At 36.6% G+C, this 25086-nt stretch overlaps 2 protein-coding genes across 2 annotated transcripts in view; one reads left to right on the forward strand and one right to left on the reverse strand.

Moving 5' to 3' along the window:
• The window catches only part of LOC310900530 (uncharacterized protein), a gene marked incomplete at its 5' end in the record, with an annotated part of 545595 nt that overhangs the window by 492534 nt on the left and 27975 nt on the right, over positions 1-25086 (reverse strand). The window lies entirely within an intron of this gene.
• Positions 1-25086, forward strand: part of LOC310899750 (uncharacterized protein) — a 566537-nt gene that overhangs the window by 224787 nt on the left and 316664 nt on the right. The window contains exon 10 of the mRNA XM_083836630.1: positions 648-696. The gene's annotated coding sequence lies outside the window, so the exon portion shown is untranslated. The remainder of the gene's footprint in view (positions 1-647; positions 697-25086) is intronic.

The raw sequence follows: 25086 nt of genomic DNA on the forward strand, positions 1-25086 counted from the left end.
CAATGAACAATCTAGTTAGCTTAGAAAAATCAGCAACCAGAGTTTATATAGAGTCATTTTTATATTACCTCTTGGAGTATACATAATTCACATCCTAAACACATATTCAGCTGCGTTGTACATTTTTAGTGCTGTTCTGGTCTATTGCATACTGTAATTAATGTGCATTTTCTTTTTTTGATTGAATTCGACTGCCTTCAAAAGCTATTAGAATATGAAGTCCCCTACTACACTCTCCAAACAAAAGAATATTAAAAAGCACATTAAACAATTCTTGCTGTACACCACCCCACTGTAACTCAATCTTGACCCTCAGTGTTATTTAGTTTCTAAATTAGAATAGGAGGGTTGTTATTTTGTAATCATATCTTTTCAAGGGTTAGCCATTATCCTGAAATTCTCAAGTCTGATGACAAGAAAAATGATTTTTTTCACATGAGCTATTTCTGATAAGACTGGTGGTCATAGAAAAGTCACTATATAGCTGTTGGAAGTGGCACAGGGAATTATGTAAGTGGCATAGAAGTGGAATTATATGAACTCCTTTAATCCAGGAGTATTGTCATCATTTACACATTAGGACACGGTAAACTATTTAGCTGTTATTTATTGAAAATATTTATACTTTTTTTTTTTTTTTTTCCCAGAATGGTCATAAATCCTCAAGATATTTGAATCATTACCCTAACTGCATAGGTAAGTAACATGGGGCTCATGAGATTTAAGTAAATGCTTAATGGTCTCACAGTGACTCCAAGCAAAATGAAAAAAATACTATGTCATCTGACTACTTCTAAGTGCAGTAGACATTTTTCTATCATGAAATGGATTGTAATTGACAGCATTTTTCAATAACAGATTAAAGGACCTTCATTCTTCAAAGACTTATCTAGGTAGAAGTCATGATAAATATGTAATCCAGAAGCTCTTGAGGTCCAATAATTCTATTTTAAATCTTATAGCTCTTTTTAAAACATTCAGTATTCCCCAAATTCCAAATTAAATTCTAATATGTCTTCTGCCCAGACACAGTCTTGCATTTCTACTGAAGCCAATTCTTGCTGGGGAAAAAAAAAAAAAAAACAAAAACAAAAACACTGCTGATTTGTATTTTTGAATGTTTGTATATTTATTTTTTTATTATATATTTTTTATTTCAGAGGGAAAAAACACATTCAATAAATTCACATGAATCAGGGATATCTGAAATACAGATTGAAGGTTTTTTTTTTCTCTCTCTGTTTTTCCTTATTCAGCTAAGTAAAGATTTCTACTAGATGTTGCTGAACATAGTCATTAAGAGTTAGGGTTTTAAAAAAATCCAGTTTCACATCAATACTGGTCCTTTCTATTGTGAAATTACTTTTTCTACCTCATTTAATGTTAGAAACTTGGCAATCATTATGCACTTTTATTTTTAACTTCTTTTTTGATAGATGCATGTGTGAAAAACTTGAAAATTACAAAGATGGTTTTGCTGCTTACTCCGTAGTAAGCTGCTGCTTTTTAGTTTGCAGGAAGATGCTGAAATAATACAACAAACTACAAAACTTTCAGTAACTTATAAATGAATTCAAGCATTTGTCCCAACCTGTGCAGGACATTATGTGCACAGCTGAGACCTTCTAGGGATCAGCCAAGCAGGGTAAGTAGCCCACCTAGTAGTAAGGAGCTCATTAAGGGACATTATAAACGGAGCTTGAGGAGAAGGGAGGTTTTCCTTCCTTCCTCCCTCCCTCCCTGTTTAGTAGCTGCTTTTTGTAAGAGCGTATCTAGGAATTACTACAGAAGCTGCACTGCATGAAAGGATGTAAATTTTTTGCTTATAAAGCCTTGGTGAAATGCATCGGTCTGTGCTATCAGAAGTGTGGTTTATCTGTTCTGAACTTCTATTGTGAACTAGTAGATGAGGACTTTTGCTTATTTTCCTCATGAAATTAGTAAGTCAGAAAAGAAACATAATTAGTGGATCAACTCCTTCTAAATGTTGTTTAGGGTGAGATTTAGGACTATGGAGTCAGAAAACAAAAACTTGAAGCTACAGAATAGAGGCTGGCTGTCATAGGAATGGCTTGGGTGCTGCTGTTTGGTTACTGCAGGCCCCCATTTACACCTGGGAGGGCAAAGCACCCTGTGCTGGACTGGTGGAGCTGCTCAAGTATTGCAGGCCAAGGTATTGATGTAAGTTCTTAAAAATGATAAAGGAAAAATGTTTGGCATAATATAACAAAAGGTGAAAGAGTCAGTCCTTTGTTTGATAAAGTAAGGATATATCTCCTGTCAGTCAGTTGGCTATTCTTCTCTTGATTTTTTTTTCTGCAGCAGGTAACTATAACTTCCTCATGGTTGCATAGCAACTGAACCATGACCGCATTAGTGTTTAGCGGTAATTATAGCTTTACTGAAATTGTTTCAACAGAAATAAGTCTTCTCTGCCCATCTTTCCTCCCTTCCCTGCATGTAGGTTATTTACCAAGATTTTGGCTTCCTCTTTGAGATGAATGGCTATCAGGCCGAATAAAAATTAGCGGCTGTGCAACACCTCATTAATAAAGCAGGTCTGTTGTGCTCTATAAGTGATAAATGTGTAAAGCTTCCCAAATGGTGAGGGTACAGACAATCCTTTGCTCATCTCTGTATACACATATTAATGGTACAGCCCAATTAAAATTTACATGGGTATCTCTGAAGGCTGCCATTCCAAGTATCAAGAGGCATTTATGTCTCTAACTTGCAAAGTGGAGAGCGTTAGTAACTGATATTGTTGAATTATCAGTTGTCCCTGGAAACAAAAGGCTTTCCAGGATCTGTGCATAATGATGAATTTTAAAACAAAGTGCACTGCTAATATGTATTACTTTATCCTCCAGTTAGATTCTGTAATTTAAAAATTTGCATTGTGGAGGCATAGTCTTTCTCCTAAGTGGATACAACTTTCACTGCATTTTGAATTGTAAGCAATCAGACTTTTAATAATGTTGTCCTGATATGGATGAGACAATCTCTGCTGTGAACTTTCATTTCTGCAGCCTCTCTCTACTCAAAAACAATACTTTGCAAGACTTATTTAAACTTTTTAACCTGAAGACTTAATTGGCCTGCCTTTTTCTCTACATTCCATGCATTATCTTACGTAAGGTGACAAACATCTCAATGGGCTAGGTGAAAAATACCAACAGTATCCTTACAGTTTCTATCTACATCCACCTGTAAGATTCTTAACTTATGGAAAAACAGTACTAAAACTTGTTAGGATCATTTCACAGAAAGAACAAAATGGTTTTACAATAGCAGCTGATGTATAACACAAGAAAAATAAGAATAAAATATTTTAGTACCCCTTATCTACCTGTTCATCAATAACTTTTGCTGAATCAGTCACTAAATACACAACAAATTCATACTCAGAACGTTTCACCAACCTCTTCTTGAAGATAGAGCAGTACTTTAAGGTTGTATCCTACATTCTCCTGCATTCAAAATGAGATAACAGTAGGAGGGCTTTTGTCTGATTCTAGCTAGCAAACTGTGCTAAATATCTTCCTTGACTGAACATGGCTTTTCAGTCAGATTTGCAATATAATTTGAACTAAAAGAGAATACTGGTGTAACATACTATTTACTGGACTGTTTTACTATACCACCTCTAATGTGACTGGTATCAGGAAAACAGATTTTTCTTCCCTTGCCCTTCTTTAATTAGTGATGAGCTTGATTAGGACTTAGAAACACAACAAGTAATATTAAAGTCAGTATGTTTCTCTCTTTTTTCATTATCAGACTTTGAGTAGAAAAAAGGAATAAAATGATTGGTAATGCACCTGGAACCCTTCTTATTTTCAAGTTGATTGATACTGCTACTACTTATGGTAGGGTTGGAAGGACAGAGACGAATGCTGCAATCCACTCAATAAAATTATGCAACTAATGCATAAGTAACAAATTGGCTGCAAATGTGCTTAAGTAAAAGCAGACCTTTTCTTTTTATTCATTGGTGTACATAAATTTGGAGGAAAATTCAAATCTCTGGCAGCAGTAATACATCATTTTTATCTTTGTTTCCAATGTCCTACAACTGTACAGAAAGGAGCTCTGCCTGAGGTGATATAGAGCAATACAAAGAATGTGCTATAAGCATAAAGTGGAAATATAATTGCTCTCTAATCAAAAAGACATTTTTGATGTCTTTCTCTATAATTATATTACTCCTGAAAGAAAAAAAAATGTGTAAACATCAAATCCAGGATTGAGCATGGTTAAAAACCCCCACAGGAGATACTTTTCATGAGACTCTCACTCCATTTAAATAAAAGGTAGTATATATCTCAGTGAGGAGCAGAGCTCAAGATAGACTCATGAGGGACACTGCTGACTAAGTAGATTTTGTGGGCTCAGAACAGCAATCTTATCTGTATAAATGGGTCTTTTGATTTAAGATTGATGCATAATGGAAAACCACTGTGCTGGGTGCCTCTATAAAACCTAATTTTCGTTAAGGATTCTGGCTCACTCTTTGGTGTTTTGTACTGATTCACTTATTTTGTTTAAAATGTACTCCTCAGTAAGCAATTCCATTCTGTCTGACAAGTGCTGCAAAATCAGAGCACAGGGACACCTTTTCTTCTGATCAGTGTCTTACTAGACAGTATGTGTTATCTGACTAATAACTGCATAACCATGGTTTAATCTCTTCTTTGTCAGTGTGTTTTATTTTTCCCATAATGCTTTGAGACTCAATTGCTCTCTCCTCTATGTCCATTACTTTAATCTACTACTGCTGTAACTATGCTTTGCTTTTGTTTTCCAGGATCAGCGTAGATCAAAGGTTAGTTTTCCTGAACAAGGAAATACTAAAGTGTTCTTAAAAATAGAAAAATCAAGGTAGAGCTCTAGTACATCAAGTTCATACTTCTATCACAGACATCACTAGCAAATTCCTATAGATTTAAAAAGTAAAGCAAAAACACTTTTATCAAACAGTTGTGTTCTGAGAAGGAATAAGTTTTCTTGAAACTTGGAGCAGTCACTTTTTATTCTGAAGCACAAATATGAACCTTAGCAATCATGCTTGAGAGTCAAAGATATACAGAATAATAAATGTACAATTCAGTTGTGGTACCTCGCTTTTATCCTTTACTTGTACGTCAGTTGGAGCCTAGTTTTCAGTCCAAAGTGCCAAGTTCTTTTTTATGTACACTGTTTGATTTTTTTTTTTTCCTTCGGTGTTTTTCTGCTCAGTCTCACAATGCTGATTTGCTGAGGTCTTGAACTCCTGCTGTTTTCTGTAGTTGACAAGGCTAATCCATACAATTCTTCTATACATACTAGTGTTAAAGGAACAATCACTTTCCTCTTATCTTTACTACCATGTAAACTCATCATGGAGACTGAGTTGATAAGGAAGTGCTGATTCGTCCTTTACTTTGGATATCAAGGCAGAGACCCTTAAGTGATCACAGTAGGTTTATCTTAGAAATGCAATGAAGCTTGCTTGGGTTTTACTAGAGAGGGATGTAACCCATATCCCAATTAGCTGTTTATTAAATGAGGTGCTTGATGGGAGCTCGCTGCTGTGCTAGGATAGGGACATTGGTTTTGACAGCAGTAAGAAAACCTTTTCAAATATAAAAGTTAAGCTATGGTTAAAGAACATTGCCTCTGATTGACTAAACTTTGGAGAAGAAAAGCAGTGTCTTACTGTGGTAGAAACTGTTAAACATGGTGATAAATACTCTGCATAGATTAATAAAAGATTATCTTGATAAATTTTAATATTATTTCAATGTGAAAATTAATTATAAAACTAAAGTCCTATTCAATCAGAAAAATGGAAGGATACCTTACACGAGCTAATGTTTTTCTACTGTCTTCCTGTAAATGTCCAGAAATACAATGGATTTTGCTTACTTCATATGAAATCTAGAGGAAATAACATACATGAGAGAGGTACTAAAGTGGAAATCAGAAAAAGAAACTGTTTTGGCTACTGCGTTCTCCTCTCTTGATTCTTCATGCAATAATGAACCCCTTTTCAGTGAAAATAGGCATTATACAATAATACAAACTGACAAGAGAGCTGTAATAATTATGCAGGATTTGAAAGGCCTCGCATACTCAGATGACAGGGATATAAAGGAAATGCTATTTAATGCTATATATCATGATTTTATATTCAGGATAAATGAATAATTAACGATGATGGAACAGCTAATGCATGCATCTTTGACCACAACAGAAAGAAAATTCCTAATGCAGATCTCAGAACCAAATTAGACTGAAGAATGCACAATGCACTACTGACTTGCACATCAAAATGTTCAACACGTTAGATTTTAATAGGAGTTGTCCAAGTTAGTGACTATGTTAGTGACTATGAAGTGACAAGTCTATGACTATTAGTGACAAGTTAGTGACTATGAAAGTTCTAGCTTCTCCTGGTGAATGAACATCTGTTGAAGTCTGATGCACCATAGTTACAGAAAATGTTACCTACAATTTTTAATATTTGCAGTGTTTTTCTCTTTGTAAAGTCACACAAATGCCTAGACAGAAGGGAACAGGAAGATCTAGCTAGATCTCCATGCCACTGATGCTGTTACGCTTTGGTTATTTTTTTTTTTTCTTGGAATTGTTCTTATATTCTTAATATACATTGTATATTGTTAATATACATTGTTTAAATATCCCAAATTCACCCAACCATGATTAATGACTTTTCAGTTAAAATGCTTTTTCCTAATGTGTGAACTTTATGTTCTTCAAGACTACTATTACAAAACTGTGGTAAAACAAAAATCAAATTAGAGTAGTACAGATGATTACTGCTATAACCACCTTTTTATGTATGGGGGAACCATCCTGTGTGGTTTTTGTTGCTTTTCCACTTCTACATATTTATACCTTAGTATGGTAGGAAAACTTGAGAGTAGTATATCCATTGAGGCTGTAATAATGCTGAGTGGGCGAAATAAGTCCCTCGAGTATCTTGAGCTTAATACATCCATGAACTAAGTTTACCTCTTTTTTCCCTCTGAGGCAAACCACTCATGACTTGAATTGGCTGAAATCCACTGAAATCTGTAAGCCTTTTCTTCAACACCATCTATGATCAGATAATTATTCCATATTTCTGCTTTGGAGCTGTCTTTTAATGGAGGGCACAGAATTCTACATTTACCTTATTATATTTCCTTTATAGATTATTTTTTCAAGTCCATTTTGAATTCTTATCACTTTTATTGGAAGTGCTGAAGCTGTTTCTCAGGTGGATGACATTCACAACTTTCTGTTCTGTTGTGCAAAATCGTTATTCAGAATATAAAAGAATTCAACTAGAAACAAAACTGTAATGGATCCCACTTGAAAAGTCTTCCTAGCTTCTCTAACAGTTACTAGCTACAGTTTGAATTTAGATTTCCAGCCAGCTGTGCATACCTTATTTCACCCAGTTATATTTCTTCCCTTCACTTAGAAAAATGTCATATGAGACAATGTCAAATATCAGATTGATTTGACTGGATTTGTCCTTGAGAAATCTTTTTCAGTTACTTCTTAGCTTAATTTCAAAGGAAATTAGGCTTCTGCAATCACACTGTGTCTGTTCTTCCTGATTAATAACCTCTTTTCAACCAAATTTGACATTGACCAGAGGGATAGAAATCTCAAATATAATTAAATCTCTGTGCACTGCAGGGAAGTAGGCAGCTAGGTAAATGAAAAGTGCCTTTTATAAGATAAAGACTGAAGATTCAACTCATCCAGAGACTAGAGAATCCATATAGGGAAGATGTTACTAATTGCCTGACCTTGGAGAAGTTTCACTGGGTGCTCAACATCTTATGGACACCATGAGCCATAATAGCAGAGTGCTATTCTATATAAGAGAAAAAACATACTTCTGATCTTATCCATGTTTGAGTGAAATACCTCATGTTTTAGTACTTTCTTCAGGCATCAAGGTTAGTGATAGGTTTATAACTTTTCTGAAGTTTATATGACTGTTTACTGTTTATTTCTCTTGAAAGTTACCTTGCATGATTTTTTGCAAAGAGTTAGTAATGGTTCAGAGACCACTTCTGAAAGTTTCTTAATGATTCTAAACAGGAATTTTAGCAAGCTGTACCAATATAAATACAATTCATATTCATATGTCTGAAATGTTACTTTATTAGCTTGTCTTTTCCTGAGAATTAATTTTGCTATCTGATTACTTTATTTCTATGAAAGCTAAACTAAGGAAGTTGTCTCTCTTCATATATTGTCTATTATGTACATAACCAAACATGGACAGAAAAAATACTCTTCTGCTTTCCTTCATTTTCAGGAATTGTATTTTGTTGCTTTTTGTGTCTCTAATGTTCTTTACCTACATTGCAGCCATTACTCTTTTTACTTTTCCTTCGGTAGACAACTATTTCCATTTACTACTGAATCAAAGAAGAATTAAAGAATTCTTCTTGACTTTCAGACTAATAGTGAGGCTTTGATGCAGACATACCTCTGAATTGTGGTTCTACCATGTGTTAGTGTAAGTTCTCCATTATTCCTTTTACAGTCGATACTATATTGATTGGCTAACGCAGAGCTTGAGATAGAAGATTAAGAGGCAAGTCTTGATGCTGTACAGATTACAGTTTACTTAGGTATTCAAATATTTTCCAGATGTCTTTTGTTTCTCTAAATGTTAGTTTCTGTGGGTGGAGTAGAATTCAGTTTTAAGTTTATCAGGGTTTATAACAGCTATGTCAGGGATCAGTACAAACTTAAATAATAGTTACCTTATATCTATCTTCAGAATATGCACATATAACAATGAAAAAATAACCTTTCTGCTTACACAAATGATGTTTTGTGCAACTATTCCCTTAATACTTGCTTTGTTATTACTTGTAATCTACAATAGAAAACAAAATGTACAAAAGTAAAAGGTATATTAATTTGTTTTATTTCTAATATCTTACCAAGACCAAAAAATACAGAAAGAAAAATTTACTTATTTTTGTGTATTTCTGCTCAATTTTCTGATGGCTGAAGAAAGTTGTCTGCATAGCAAAAGGGCAGATGGAGCTGGAAAATTAGTCTGCAGAGCATGGCTAGTAGTGCAAGCTGCAGATCAGAATCACATGCTGTTAAACTGTCCCCAAGTCCCTTTCTTGCTTTATTTTACAGTCTGCTGAAAGATGCACAATTCAGGAAGGAGTTCTGGCAGTTTAAATTAACACAAGCAGAAAGAAATCCTTTAATTTTGCCTAGTTAAGTTAGCTGCTTGTGGTAAATATTTTTCTTTCATCCCACCAAAATGCCTTTGGTTTTGCTCATGGAAGGTCTTTACTATATTGCCCTAATTAATAAATAAAGCTTAAGATAATGAATGAGGGAAAGAAAAAGCAGCTTAACTTTTCCATAAAAGTTGACAACATTGACTATACATACACAGAACACAAAGTGTTCTAATAAACTGGCTTCAAGAGGCAATCAAAAGATATTCCTGAACTCCTAAAACTATACCAAGTCTCTGTCTCTGGTAGACAAAAGCAGGGATCCAAGACTTGAGTGTATTCCTGAGACTGAATAGCCTGCTTTTATTTTCAGTTTTGGGTTGCATTTCCTTGTGTACATACAAATTCATTAGGTTATTACTGAGGTTCCCAATTTATATTGTTGCTTAGTGAATGGATGGTCTTGCTACTTCAGGGACTTGGGCAAGGTAATTCTGTACTTAGGTATTATTCATAATGACACAGATAGCATGGCCAAAGTATGTCAGAAATGGTAGGGACAGTTTAATTTGTCAACTCCAGTTCCTGTTTACTACAGGTACCACATCATGCAATCCATTTCAGAACTGATAGAGTTTTTCCTTAAATGTAGTTCAACTAAGGGGGAATTTCTGACAGAAAATTGCCCAATGCCTGCAAAATCAGCAGTTTTCTACTTCTTCTTTCCCTTTTAAAAAACTAATATTCTCACATATACTGTTGACAGCAAATTCCCCACCAACCCTTCTGCTGATTTTTTTATTGTCCTTATTTAATAGCTAGCTAGATAAGAGAGCATAGCAAACTCAGAACTATTAATTTAGAGTACATAATGGTATCTCCATTTCTGATTGTAGGCTGAGGAACCACACTATGCATTTGAATGTACAAATCATTTTAGGAAATCCTTAATTATCCAGAAATTCTTTAACTGTAGTTATTTGAGGTTAAAATCAGAAGTGCACGCATCGGTAAGATGAATCCAAGAACAAGTTGTTAAAGTTCTGAACTTGATGGCCTTTCTACAACCTTAGTTAATTCTAACTTTTGGAAACTGCAGTCTATCTGGTATGTTCATACTATCCTGTAATACTTGCAAGTGTAGAATAATATTTATATAACATTCTGAGAAACTACTGATGGAAGAATACTTCTAGTTATCAGGCTTTTCAAAAGTCAAGGAGTAATCTTGGTACCTTCTTGTGTTTTTTTCCAGTTGTAGATAGCATATTGACATCAGTTACCTTCAGCTGGAACTGTTGCTGCTATGGAAGAGTTTCTTATTAAGTGCTTGAGAAGAAACCTTGAAAAGAAGTCAGAATTAAAAAAAAAAAAAAAGTTTCTGTTTGGTTCCACTTGCTTTCTAAATGCAGAATTTCTATTACTGAATCGCACACACACAAAAAAAAAAAATGGAAAAAGATGTTAAGACTCCAGCAGATATGATTCAGTTTTATCCCTGATAAATAGAGCTGCGTTAAAAATACATAAGGAAGTGAATGAACTCTTTCCTTTTACTGATTAGAGGTGTGACTTATCTTATTCATCACAAATGAGTGTTAAATTTGTTTTTAGCACAGCTTTATAAAATGATCCTCTTTGTTTACTTACCAGTAGTAATCTAGGCCAGACTTCAGTGATAATGAGAACTCCAACTAGATGACCACGCTTCTGGCAGAATATCACGCATTTATTTGTACAAATAACTTCACCTACAGCAGAACCTTTTAGATATTCATCAGTAAAACAATTGTTTCCATATATACAGAAAAAAAAAGGCAGCAAAACCAATGAAATGCAGTTTTATTATACTTAAGCCAGTTCTCCAAAGAATATTAACTTTTTTTCCACAGTTAAAACTACAGTAGCTAAAGTGTAATACTCATTACTAAATATTAGAAGGAATTAGATTGGGAAGGCTTTTTCAACATGAATTTGCCATACTTGCATTCAGCTGGCATTGTTAATCTTTATTTACTTCACTATGCATGTACATATATTTGTATACATACATATTTATCTGCTTGCGTAAATATATTAGTTGTATTTATAGAAGCCATATTAAGGGTAAGCCATATGATCAGGCTGATAGGAATGTGGCTTGGCAGGATGCTGGTAGCATCCACTCCTTTCACAGTGGAATTGCTGCTCAGCCTCTGCCAAGTTTCAAGGTGTGATTGAATGGACGGAACATGCTGTGGCTCAGCAGATATAATGTGCTGTTATTTGGGGAGTTCACTGTTGAATTTGTTTTTTTAAATCAGCAGCTATTCATGCATGGATTCAGTTGCAGCATCCCATGTCTTAAATTTTTACCTGGTAGGGAGGATTCAGGACCTAATTTATGGAACTAAAAGGAAGAGAAGAATCAGTCCTTGCCCTCGAATGAAAACCTACCCACAGAGTATCTCTGCAGCTGCACTTGCTAGAGGCAACAAAGCCCAACTATACAGGACATCATATATCTTTAGAAAGATGAATAAAGAGTAAAAAGCTACTTTATGGCCCAGTGGATTGTTTTTCTCTTGGACAAAGTGCTCTCACTTGTAGAGCTCTGAATACGTTTCCTTTGTACTTAGTGAATAATAAGAGTACAAAACAAATGCAGGCTTTGAATACACGAGAAACCTTTTTTGTGAAGAAAGTGTTTCCTTACAGATGATCAGTTGCACTATTCTAGGTGATTATGCAAACTCCTAATTCGTTAAACAAGATCTTCCATGCTCTTTATCTTGGAAAGGGAATTACAGTGAAAAATGCTGGAAGTTATAAAACTAGAATGAATAGTAGGTATAGATATCTGTACCAGAGTTTAGTTGTATCTTTGTGTAGGTGGATTTGTTTTGCTTTTATGGAGCCATTTGCAGGATATTCTTCAGTGTATTTTGTCTCTATTTTATGATTCTCTACTGAAACTCCAGAAGAAAATGCTAAAAACTACTGCATACATCCTCTAAAACCTTCTATAAGGATATATATTTGTATGGCATTACAATCTTAGGGAACTATTCTTTTGATGTCTAGAGATTTCAAAAGCTGTACCTGTTTAGCCCTATAGTAAGAGTTAATTCAGCTACAATGAGATATAAAAGCAGTGCTGTCAGAGGAGGAGGGCATAGTTTTCACTCAGATCCTATGGAGATACACACCAGCGTTTGGTTAATGAAGCTAAAATGAAATGGTAAAACTGATGCCTTTCTCAGGCTTCTCCTCGATTAACTGGTCTGAGATCTTCCTTAAGATAAAAGTATATGGGGAACTATTGTTTTGGTGTACCTGTGAACTTGGACATGACTAAATTGGCAATATCTGGATAATATTCAGAAACTTCTAAATGTTGACACAGCTGTTACTGGAAAGGGATTCTAAACATCTTTGACTCCCTTGAGAAAGAGAGCAGCCCCCTGCAGATATGATAATCATGCAAAGAGCTTAATCTTTTACTATTAGTGTGTGCAGATCAGACTAGAGTTTAATTTTATAGAAAGCAAAGATATTTTGACAGTAATTTTTTCAGTTGATTTTTTTCGGTAGTAATATTGTGATTATGGAAGAGTTCTGTATAGCTTTAATGGCCATAAAGGGGGTGGGGTGGGTGGGGAACATTCACAGTTCTTTAATACATTTACTAGCTCTTCAGGTGAGATCTATCCGAACATTCATAATATATTTGGCTGACTTTGCATTTATAGATCCCTAACTTAAAGGGACAATTTAAAGGGACATTGTTAATGTAAAAGACTTGCATATCTATCTTGGCCCCTTAAGGCAGAAATTAATCCACTTTGAAATTATTAAAAAAAAAAAAAATCCATGCAATAATCACCAAATACAAATCCTCCTTTCCCACTTCCTATGTAGAAACCTGAGTAGATTAGTAAAGCAACGTGAACAAAAGAGAATATGCTCTGGAACAAGAGGGGTGAAATCTACTACATATGTGAAATGCAAGATTCTTAATCTTTCCTCAATTTCATTCACAAATCATTTAAATAATAAATGGAGAATTATATCTTGTTTTAATTTTCAGTACATATTCAAAATTTGTGAGTTTTGATTAGAGGTAGATATCTGATTTGTACAACATGAGAATTGCATAGTTCTTATAAAGGAATGATAGAAGATAGAGCTGTAAGGAACTGTTATAAATAATTCATAATTGCTGTGCCTATGTTAGGTATGTCAAATCAGCTAATATTGCAGCTCTTTAACAACAATAATCATAATTTAATATCTTTTTTTTATAAGGGCAGTGGATGTGTAGCAGATAGCTTGCAAGTAGAAAACATTCTGGTACCATTAGGTGAGAAAATTACATTGGTTAATATTTTACAGGCAGTGTAATATAAGCCTAGTTAATTAGAATGTTTCAATGTTTAAATTACAAAATCAAAGATAGATGCCCCCCCGCAAAGTAAGCAAAGTAAATATAAAATAAACCAACAGTAGCCAACTCCAAGCAGTTGCACATTTGTCTGCTTCAAAGAGGCTTTCAGTTACAGTTGTAATTTCTGTTGGGGTAGAATCTTTCATTTCAAAGCTTTTTTCAAGGTAATATTTTTTGAGCAACTCTTCTCTGTGTGTTGTGATATAGGAGGGAGCCACCTCTACAAAAGCTCTGCTCTGAGCTTAGTGTTGGACTGTACGCTCTCCAGACATTGCTCCCAATCTGAATTATTTCATGAGTCCCTGAAGTGTCATGGCTTTTTGCAACAAGAAGCACTGTTTCATTAGTGGCAACTTCAAGGTAACAAAAGCTTAACCCCATTTGTACTTAGTTGCTTATCAGAAGCAAGATTTTTTTCTATATTTCATCAGTAGTATTTTCAGTTAGTTTAAATGCAAATAACAGGCATATGATGTAGAGAAATATAATTTTGTCAATATGCTGCTGGGATGAAATTGTGTTCTTAAACACTAAAAATAGTGCTGATAAACATGCTAGCCATGATGATTACCAAAAAATTTGTGAAGAGCAAGGAAGTTTGGACAAGTATTAATCTAAACAAATGTTCTACAACAAATAACCAGTAAGAGAAGGTGAAGTAATCAGTACAACAGATGTCTATAGTGAAGATGTTCCTTTTGATGTGTCCATACACCTAGAGTTCTGAAGAGTTGGCTTCAGGGCTTCAGTCAGCCCCAGGATAATCCAGAAAGACAGCGGTGTTGATGAGGTAGACCTGGCCAGATATATTCGGGGATGATTTTTTCCCCAGAACACTGGTGACTGTCAATGACTTGTTAGATGAAATAAGTCAAGTTTACAGAAGACACAGTAATCTGTTCCTTGTTTATCTAATGGTACATCTTTCTGCCTTCATCAGTTAAACTGATCTTCAGATTTGAGATAAGGAACACATTTGCTATTAAAAAAAAAAAAAATGACATTTACTCTGTATGTTTCAGTGTAGGTGTTTCACCACCTAGCTCCTTCTGTGTGCATTTCATTTAATCCCCTCAGGCTTTTCATTGTTAGGCATTTTAGTGTCATAATCTGCCTGCCTGAAGCTGTATTTATTTGAGGGACTGATGTTCTTAGTTAAATTTTAAGTTGAAACAGGTGAACAGATGAGATCTTATCCTCTGCATGTCATAGTTAATTGAGTCAGTTTATTTTTGTCTTAAACTCTGAAATGGATAGTTTCAACAAACATTTTATCATTTACAGCAGCCTTTTATTTGTCCTTGTATTAACAAAGGTCTCACCGATATGTCACTACACATGAATCCTTGTTTCAGCTCAATATTAAACCGTAGTGATTAGTATCTTCAAACCAAACTTCTCTGTGCATCAGTTCTTTAAGAAACACAATTCTTTTGTTGGAGAGAACTTTTAAAATAGTAAGTTTTGTGTGCTGTATGTTTCCCAAACATCCACAGTAGGGACTATCTAATTTGTTACGCATCTTATTTGTAGAGGTTGACCTACAATAACAGTTCTTATATTTCCTTATTACAAACTACAGGATTTGCAATACAGCAATCATGTTGCAAAGCCTGAGAATCTAAATGGATTTTGAAAGAGGGAGGGGGAAGAGGTCGGGGGGGAATTATGTGCCCACTGCCTCTGCTCTTCCTTCCTTCTGACATTCCCTCACTGGCAGTTAAGAACATCAGATGTTCTGAAATCTCCTGGTTGGTGCCAGCTGATTGTTCTGCCCTGCAATCTGGGTGATGTGCAGGTCAGCCTCTTTATTGCACCTGACTGCTCAGCTAGAAAAATGGAATAGTACCTAAGATGTCCAGGAAATCTAAGACTGAGCCCCAAGTGGCATTTGTAACTTAGGGGGAAAAAAAAAAAAAAAAAAAAAAGCTTTTAATTTGGTAGTTTAGGGGGCATTGTTTGAAATGCAGCTACTTCAGTGAGTAAACAATACAGTCCAGAAAGTTTTTCAGTTAAATGTCAATCAGACTTTTCATTTCAGCCAATAAGCAATTTAATTCATTTCAATTCTGTAATTTCATTTCTATAAATATTACAAAATTTTGCTCTACATTTACTATATAAAATAAAACCTCATACCATCTAGCCCCTCTTGCAGCATTTCTAGAAATACTTGAGCAAGATATGTATGATGAAATCTAAAACCTCTCAAGTCTATCCAATTTACCTTTAATTGTTGTTTACATGTGTACTGCATAAGCACACCTATCAAAGGGAAATGTAACTCTGCCCTACAGTCAAGTAATGAAGACAAAACACAAGTAAAGAAACATTAAGAAACAACTCCTTTAACTTTTCAATTTCTGAAGATCCTGCCTGAGAAGATCCCCTTCTCAGGGGACCCACTGCATATCTCCAGGTTGCCTCTAGGGCAGAAACCTGAGTTTCTTATCAACAAACAAGCAAAGAGCTGGTGTAAATATTAGATGCAGCATGTGCCCTAAGCATGAAAAAAATAGGATGCTGTAGCTGTGTTTCTCAGATTCTGTCACAGTTCTGTCTGGGCATTGTGTGGTCTCAAGATGAGCAGCTGCCTTTTCAGCAAACTTACTGCTTTTTCACCTAAGCACCTAGAAAATTTTCTTCAGCGTTGTCCAGGAAAATTACTTGTTTCTGGTGTTGGTCACTGCAGTGAAGAATATTTGAGTGAAACATGGTAGGGAGGCAGCAACTCCTTACTCACCATGGGTAGAGGGCAAATACAGACTGTGTAGTTATGTGTATGTACACATGTATGTAGGTATATTTGTATTACACGTGTAAGTAATTGATTTAAACCGTAAGTTCCAAGGCAAACTTGTATGTAGCCTTATTTGGGCACATGAGTAAATTAGAGCTCTGAGAATTGTTACAGTGTAGAAAAAAAATCTGGAACAAAATGGACCTGTACTAGTGCTAATAAACTTGCTGGCCTCTAAAACAAGGCAAACGTGCCCCAAGTATAAAGTGGTTGGAGTCTTATCTGGCACTATCCCATAGGCCTTATAGGAACACTATCCCATAGGCCTTTTTGTGCTCCAACACCTTGCCACCAGCACATGCTTTCTTTTTTGTCCCAACGAATGTGTAGACACTTCTGTAGTCACTTCAAGTGACACCAGTACTGTGCTTCCTCCTCAGACTGGCAATCTGAGTGCCCAGTGCTGATAGCTACTATTTAACATAAAGATCTTGAAAACAAGAATGCCCTTTGTTCGTATCTATGCTAGGTTTCATAGGGAGGAAAAAACACCTTCCTTGCCTTTGTCAGCTAGTGTAAGCTTCTTTCATAGAATGGCTTGGATTGGAAGAGACTCTAAAGATCATCTAGTTCTAACCCCCTGCCTTGGGCAGGGACACCTTCCACTAGAGCAGGTTGCTCAAAGCCCCATCCATCCTGGCCTTGTTTCTTCAGAAAGAGTGAGCTGTTCCTTCATAGAGCCTGCACAGCATGCTTGCCTTTACCCATCTTCTGTGCAGGCACCTGCATCACAAACTGCTGTCTGCAACAATAGTAGTGTGGAATGCTTTATTCCTCTGCAGAGTACTTCTTGGGAGAAATTGGGTCATAATGGGTTTCCAGAGCTTGTTATGAGTGGATGGCAGCACTTTTGGTGTCGTGCCTAGTCACAAAGGCTTCCCTACAGCGTGAAGGGAAGCAGGATTGAATTAGGGAGGCGGAGAAGATGGAGCCCATCCTTGTGGTTTAATGTTTCCCCAATGAGCTTTCTGGACTGCTCTGTAGAGCCACTGAGCCCCTTGTGCCTTTGCAGGCTCCCCTTGGGAGCATGTTACTTCTCAGCACTGCCACATGCGCTGACAGTGTGTTGCCAATTACACAGTTTCTACAGGCTACCCTGTTTCATTGCTTTTCCCTCTGCTATTACCTCTCCTCATAGAACTGCAAATATACATCAGAAATATGCAAAAGATTGAAGATGAGGTGGTTCTTCTAAAACAGTAAAGTTGGAGCAAAGATACTAGAAAACCCTTTGAACTACATTATTAATCTTTGTTATGCAGCTGACTCTTTCTTCCTTTATATAGCTTGAAGGAATTGTCCTTCCTTTTCTGTCGGGAGGTCTTTGCTTTACAATTCTCTCTTCAATCTCCTCTGCCACTGTAAAAAGACTGTTTCATAATACCCTTGAAGTCATTCTGTCCCCAGCGGGTGCTTGACTTGAGTTTAAATTCACCCCCAAGTAGATATGTTATTTTATGTACTTCTGACTCTTTGGAGAGCTGCCTTTGTAGAAGTCTCTGAGCCTAGGGGAGAAAGGCCGTTGTCTTGTAATGGGCTCTTTGATTTCATCAGAATGGTTGTGTATACATTTCTGGGAAGTTGGTGAAACTGGATTTTAATGCATGTCTTGGGACAAGGAAGTAGAGTATGTCCACTACAGCAACTTAATATCATGTGAGTTTCAGGGTAACAGTCTTTTCTCTGACGCAGCAATGCACTATTTACTACACAGAGTGAATTTCTGAGAGATACCTTAGAGTGGCAAAGAAAAACATAAACATGAGGGTACGGATCAGGAAGGCAGTACATGCCATCCTTCAACAAAATTGTCTCAGCTCTATCTTACAACTTAAAAACCTTGGTTTGAAGCATATTACCTTATTTTATTAACTCACTAGGAAATGGCTAAATGTTTCACTGGTTTCCTAAGCTAGAAGATTGCCTTTCCTAGATTGTAGGACAGCACTTAAAGTGGCTTCTGAAATATATGTGTATGTGTAACAAGAAACCAAAAGCTTGTGTGGAAAAATTCAGAGGAAACGTGCATGAATAAAGTTTATAGCCTAAGGAACAGAGTCTGTGCTTGCATTTTGGAAACATTATTTGACACTTTTCGTTTTCAATATGCTGTTGAAAATATTAACAAGATAAGATTTTCCCAACCTGCAGCTTCTGACTTTTGAACATCTTGGTATTATGCAAAATGGTCTACTATTTTTAGCAGCCTAACTGCAAATGACCTAAAGGTTTAGCATAAGTCTTATGTATTATAAATAAGGTACCATAGACTTCCACTGTGCAAATGAAACAAAAGTCTGTGCAGATTACTCTCAGAAACTGGCCACAGTGCTATTCTACATAGGGATATATTAATTCAATGTTGATTACAAAAATAAATAAAAAAATCACTTCATCTATGTAGCATGTTTCATAATGAATTAATTTGAAGATAGCACTTCCAGCAAGCTTACTCTTTTGCAAGTCATTACCTTAGAAATAAAAGCATCCTTGGAAATCAAAGTATGGATGCAATTTGAGAAGAGGGAAGCAGAGGAGGCATCGACTACACAGTTAAATTTCATGTTTATTTAATAAAAAAAGGAAAAAAAAAAAGATGAAAGATGCCCCCATGTTGGATTTGGATGCCCATGAGGTGATTTACTATAGTGCACTAGTCTCTTCTCTGTGACTGTAGGCTATAGCCCTGACTCAAAATGAGTTAATCAGGTTTTTTCTCAGCATTTCTCTACTCACTTTTCCATAAAACCTTGAAATAACAGGAAGAAGGTGAAACTGTTTGGAAAGGTAGCAGACATGAAAGTCAAGATGTGGGATCTATTACTCTTAAGGTCTCTTTCCCATATTCTACTCAGATAAAACAAAAATAGTGTTCAAAATTTTTGGCTGGGGAGGGCAGCATATCTTGCCAGCTTAATTTATGAAAACATAGGAGTTTATGTGCATAGATTTTGCATTAAGATTCTGATGTAGTACTGGAGAATAATGTAAGGGAACAAAGGTTAAAAACTCAGCCCAAAGATGCAGTAACGTTTTTGTTGCTTCAGCAGCAAATTTGCATAATGTGCAATCCTGTCAGACACATTCCCAGGACAGGGAATCCAAAAGACTAATTTATAAAAGCTGGCTGCAAAGAAAGCAAGAGTCTATTTGTGTGAAACAAATTGAATCTGACCCTCAAAATCCAGAGGACTGTTTTGATATTGCTGACATCCACAAGCTACGTATTTGCAGCTAGTGAATATTTGAGAAGTGGATAGGATTAAGTGTAATACACGAGCCTTAGAAGATGCAGAGCTTAGTTTAAAGCTTTAGGAAGGGGCCTTCAAAGTATAATTGGTGGAACATAGTTTGTAACATATGAGGCAACCTTTCTTACGCTGGCCATTCACTAACATTGAGAAGAAGTAAAACAGAACAAAATCCTTGTTTCAAGAATAAAACAATTTAGCTCAGGCAAGGAATGATGTCAGGGTGTCCATTCTCCATGTGATATATGGAGTAATAATTCGTGTCAAGAAGATGGCTGATGTTAATAAAGAAAGGGGAGATGTGGGAGTGTGGCCATGGGGGTCGGCAAGCCCCATGGTTGGTGATAACATCGGACTCTTAACGATGAGGCCATCAGGAATGTAAAGAGTTTAGAGGGAACAAAGAAGGGTGATTCAGGAGACGCCATGCCGTCTCGGGTTGCTTGTTCTCCCGCCGTTAAGGCATGGAAGTTGCTGGGGGTTTGCTGGTTGCCGGGCAAAGTTGTTTGACCAATGTAGAGTTAGTGGAAAAGGACCGCTGTGGGGCGAATGGTCTAAGAAGGGAGCCTGTCCTCAGTATGGGATGCAACACGATATGATGAAGCTCTGTCATCAATAAAGTAGTAGCAGTTACTGATCCTAAAAGAACCCTGGTGTCCGTGTGGTCGTTACGCCACAAATGGCACCCGAACAGGGATCTGAAAAAAACAAACAGGGACATGAAGAAAAACAGGGACGTGAACAACAGGAAGAGGGACAGGCTAACAGAACAGCGACCAGGACAGGAACAGGGACCTTGGCTGCCTAATGAAGATAGGTTCGGCCAAACTCAGCAAACCGCTCTAAGAAGCTCGTACAGACAGTCGCTGGAAATAGGCGCACCGGAGCTGGAAGGAAGCTCAAGCTGAGAGAAGAGGACCCGCGCACACAACTGCCCCTCGCTGGCCGAAGGTAAGCAGTTGCGTGCTATGGGGAATCATACGTCCTTAGAAACAAAGACTGTCCTGGTAACCTTACAGCTTATTCCCTTTATTAACAATCAGACAGTTTATGATCCTGAAACACGGGACCAAATTGAGGTCAAGGTGTGGGACTCTGCTACTAAAAATGACAAGGTTGCGCTGGGATTCCTCGGCACCTGGTGAGCAATCTCTGAGGCCTTAAAGAGCCATGTGCGACCACAAGCAGAAACGTATGGTTTGCCAGATAGTGAGGGAGCTGCGGGCTCGCCCACCGATCCTTCTGCTACACCATCGCGCCCCCCGCCCCCGCCGCTACTGCCATCGCAGGCCTTCGCTGCTACGCCCCGTGGTGACCTGAACGTTCCTTTTGATCCAGGCCCTACAGGCCCTGAAAAAGGAGCCGGATCTGTTTCCCTTCGATCCGGGACGAATAGAATACGTAAGGCCCGAAGGCCGAGTTGCTTAACAACTTAAAAAGCGAGACATATTGTTCCCACGACCAGCCCTGGAACTCTCCGGTGTTTGTAATCAAGAAAAGGAATGGAAAATGGAGACTGTTATATGATCTGAGAAAAATTAATGAAGTCATGGAAGATATGGGAGCACTTCAACCAGGATTACCAACTCCAACTATGTTCCCCCAGTCATGGACATTAATAGTAATAGACTTAAAGGATTGTTTGCTAAACACTTGCCAGAATTCGTAAAACATTGCCATGTTTATGTTTCAATTGATAACCTTTTCTGATTGTACATATGTATAGGCGTACTCGGGTTTCTTATGAATACGTAAAAGTAACGTTCTATACATTTAGAAAGTTCAACGGTTGTGTGTGTGTGTTGGTAGAGCGTAGACTCCCTGTGCACCCAGTGCTGTTTACTTGCCTTTTATAAATATTACTAAATTCAGATTGAGCTGTATCTTCATTTATAACATCCAGAAATAATAATCTCTCTCCAAATGACAGAATCTAAGGAAGTTATTCGTCCTTGGGATCTAAGAGGTGCTTGCCATGTCTCTCTTCTGTGGGGTGAAAACCAGCTATCTGCAGAGAATCGCTGATTCTCAATGTCATCTCTAATACTTTGGATTTACTGAGGATTTGAAACAGTTTCAGAGAGCCGCCTCAAAAGTAAACCAGAGAGGGAAACATTTTTCGTGAAATTAACACTAGATACCAACTTGAAGATAAATGTTGTTTTAAAGCTATGAAGGTTGAAGGACCGGCAGATGAGATTTGAAATTAGTGTAAGTATCTCTTTAGACCAGTTGATAGAATAATTAAACAGCCTTTGGGGCAAACATACCTACTTTTTAGGTCTGAAACAGAAGGAATGATTTCAAAACTCAACACAAATTGAGGAAAAACTGCATACTTCCTCAGATTTCAGGGCTTCTGAAATAAAGGTGGCTGGTACATATGGAGCAGAACGAGTGAGGAGAGCTTAGAAGTTATAAATAATTTAAGCAAGTAGACAACAGGAAATTTATGACATGCAAAATGGAGAAGGTAGGAGAAGAGGAAGATTATAATGTATCAAACACAAATCATTAGTTTTCTAGATATGAAAATAACACAAATGAATTTTAAGTTGCAGCTTTAAGCTTTTTCAAAAGCTTTGCAGTATCCCCTCAGGGCTCAAGACTAAACACATTATGGAGTGTGAATTTCACAGTAAACGTTTCTCTGGAAGTATGTGGTCCTATGCAGATTTTGTACGAGCTATTATTCTTGTATTGGGGAAGTTGTTTAACTTCACCTCCACAATTTTGTGAATGTGGTGTATGAAGAACGGAATTATGAAGAATGTGGATGGAGCATCCAGGAAGGCCAGTTGTAATATTCACTGAGTACTACTTGTTCTGCTGTTGAGAACATTTATTGTGGTATGACAGGGATATGTTGGTAGATCTTCTGTTCTTTACTCAAGCAAAATCTATATTCATTTAGCGTTCTTGAGAGCAACAGGAATTCCTTTTCAAAACAAATTTAGTGAGGCTGTACGGCTGTTTGAAGAGCAAGACGTTTCTTGTATTACAAGCTGTAATTATTTAATGATATTCTGCGTGATATTCTGGGGTAGGATGGGAAGTGACAATAGAAGGTGCATGTTCAGTGATGAGGGGAAGTGTCGTCTTGCTAAAGTAAACACCATGAGTATGCTCCTAGTGGGTGTGAAGCACAGGCTTCAACTGCATATAAAGGCTTCTGGAGGGCTACTTTTTATGTCTGCAGGTGTGGTGGCCTTCAGTTTTCTATTTATCACACTTGCAAGTTACCACTGCTGATGTTGCTGTGGGAAGGTGGTGCTAGTGTATGAGTGTTGCAGTCACAGTGACAGTTTGATGGAGAGTGGTGATTATTGAATTTGTGGTAAAAATCAATAAGGGAGTCCAAATTTCCAATCCAGATAATAAAGATGTCATCTATAAATCTTAGGTAGAATGTCGGCTCAGTGATACAATTATTTAAGAACTGTTCTTCATTGTAGTTCTTGAAAAGATTGTCATAATGCAGGGCTGTAGAGAGGCTATCAAAAGAGAAGGATGTTTTCGTTAAATTTTGCAGATGGCTGTGGATTGAGTGCTATTCAGTAATTTCATTGATAGTCTAGATGATGGAATAGAGAGGATGGATGTCCTCTATTTGGTGCAGATGTGAATGATATTAAACTATTGAGATCTATAAGACCTGTACAGGGTTGGAATAAAAAATACTCTAATAAAATTAGAATAAGGGCTTTATGAATCAGAATGTAACTTTTTTAAAAAAGTGCAGCGTTTTATGCTTAGGAATAGGAAGAAACAATGGTTAGCACAAATACAAGGAAAAACACAGCTAGGGAACGGAAGATGACAGAAACATACCAGCTCCCAGTATTGGGATGTTGCAAAAAGGGGAAATATCATTCAAGATAAGACTGAATTCTACTTAACATTAGAATCAGGAAAAGAGGGATTACAGACCAATACATACATCTTAGAATAAAAAATAAAAAAAAAAATAAAATCTAGAATTACACAATTTCAGCAGACAGCAAAATACTATTCAGCTATTTTTTTCACTTTTTGTCCATCCTACTTGTAGATTTGGTGTTGAACTGTAATTTACACTGAGGCAACATACATTCAGTTGTCTATCGACAAAAGTTTATTGCTGGTAGTCCTTAACATAACACAGATCATTTAAAGATCTGTACTTTCAGACTTCATGAATTATTTGATTGACATTGACCTTCTATCCTTGTAGAGTAAAATCGAGTGCAATCAATCTACAATACTTGTGTAATGAAAAGCTCTGTCCTTAATATTACAACCCCCCTTATTTTTCATGGCAGCACTCAGATTGCTCCAACTGTTCATTTAGATTACTGATTCATCTTTAAATCTCATTCATATGATGAATAATTGTGATAAATAAGTAGATGTATGAGCAATTTACAACAGTAAACAAAGATTCTTGAAGTGAATTATTCAATTTTGGCATATATAATGACTAAAAATATTCATAAATATGAAGAAATTGTTTCTTTTATTTACATGTGTATACACTTTGTAGCTTATTACATCATAATTGCTCCATAATTGCTCAGTGACTGTAATATTTATATTTTCTTCTGTTAGATCTATTCGTGCTGATAAACAGTTCTTGCATCATCTGTTTCATAACTCAGTGCAGAGTACTCTGCTTAGTATTCACAAAACAGCTAATTTTAAAAGAATTTTGGATGCCACATTGAAAACAGGAGGGACAAAAAAGATGATAATGGGTCTTTATCTTTTTCTTTACATTTGTTTGTTCAGGGTGCTTAACGCTACATTATAAACTCTTATTACCTCAGTGTCCATAAGCTCTGTTGATCAGCAGTGACCTGTGGCTGTCTGAAGCCCACTGCCTTAAATAGCTTCCCACTAGTTGAACAGCTAATGTTAGAGAAAGGGATTGATTGCTGATAGGCAGAAAGGGGATAGAAGGAATATTTGGGGCTAAAGGAAGAATTTTTAAAAGTTTTTGATGTTATCCAGTTAGTCTACCTTCAAAATACTTGATCTTTCTGTAATTTTTAATTTTTATGCTACTATATATATATATATTTCCAATATGTGTACCAATGTACAGTGGAAAATAGGAGTCCTAGAGAATTGAGCCTGACATGATTGCTGCCTAAGATATCACCAAATGAGAGTTTCATACATCCGTTTCAAAGATATTGAGATAATTTTCTATGTTCTTTGTGTCTAAGTTTATTACTGATCTTTGCCACATCTCCCAGCATGAAGAACATCATTGCGTAGAGATGACTCCACTTGGAAGGGGAGGGGTGGTCAGGGGCTGGGCAGAAGGGGACTTCCCTGTATCCCTGATCCCAGAAGATGGCATAGGAGCAGGTAGGGCAGACAAGGTTGCATTGGTAAATTCTTCCTAGA

Source organism: Anser anser, assembly GCF_964211835.1.
Source record: "Anser anser genome assembly, chromosome: 5".
Lineage (NCBI taxonomy): Eukaryota > Metazoa > Chordata > Aves > Anseriformes > Anatidae > Anser > Anser anser.